Source organism: Triticum dicoccoides, chromosome 3A (assembly GCF_002162155.2).
Source record: "Triticum dicoccoides isolate Atlit2015 ecotype Zavitan chromosome 3A, WEW_v2.0, whole genome shotgun sequence".
Lineage (NCBI taxonomy): Eukaryota > Viridiplantae > Streptophyta > Magnoliopsida > Poales > Poaceae > Triticum > Triticum dicoccoides.
In genome coordinates, this window is record NC_041384.1 from 488,842,821 (window position 1) to 488,843,622 (window position 802).

General features: G+C 57.2%; 1 long non-coding RNA gene across 1 annotated transcript in view; it reads left to right on the top strand.

The window, feature by feature from the left end:
- Positions 1–467: 467 nt before the first annotated feature.
- Positions 468–802, top strand: part of LOC119268721 — a 3,439-nt gene continuing 3,104 nt past the window's right edge. The window contains exon 1 of the long non-coding RNA XR_005133270.1: positions 468–776. This is a non-coding gene — a long non-coding RNA (uncharacterized LOC119268721). The remainder of the gene's footprint in view (positions 777–802) is intronic.

The window sequence follows — 802 nt, forward strand, 5'->3', positions numbered from 1 at the left end:
GCTTCGTGAAAACCGAAAAGCACGGCGTAACGTTGATCACCCTTGCTATTAGTAGTACCTTTTCTTAATCTAAACAAGAAAACCTACACGGATCGAAGCTCTCTCCACGGCTGGCAATGGCATGCCGCTGAGGGTTTCGAGTCTCGACTCTCGATGACATGTGAGGGAGGCCTAGCACGAGCAGTGCGTACTAGCTGAAACTAGCGGGGCTTCGGCACGGTGGCCCACTCCCAGCGAGAGATTGCTTTCGCAGCAGAGCTATGGACATCGTAGTAGACACCCGCACAGTCAGAAAGAGAGAGAGAAACAGACATGCATTGCATGCAGGGGGCCGCTCTGTACGTGTACGCGGGCTGCTGTGCCAGGAGCAGTGAGCCCTGCGCGGACAAGAGAAAAAGCAGGGGAAACAGCTGACAGCCATTGCTCATTTGCTCCCTCCCCTCCTTTTGCCTCTCTGCCACTGCCTTCTCTGCTCCGCGCGCCTTCTCTCTCTCCTCTTCATTCAAAACCAAACGGAGTGGGCTGCTCTGCTCTCTGCTTAGCCTTAACTCTGCTTCCTTTCTTTTCTTTGGGAGACACGCAGCCCCACCCCTTGCCTTGCCGGCTTGCTTTGCTCCCTCCCTTCTTCCTCGCTCCCTCCCTCCCCTCAAAGAGCACCACCGGCTACAACACTCTAGCTCCCAACCAAGCGAGCAATGGACGCGGATGGGGCCGACCAACCTCCCCCCAGGCCTCCATGGCCTCCTCGGAAGCACCAGGTGGACGCGGAGGAGAAGGTGAGGCCGTGCTCTCTCTCTCTCTC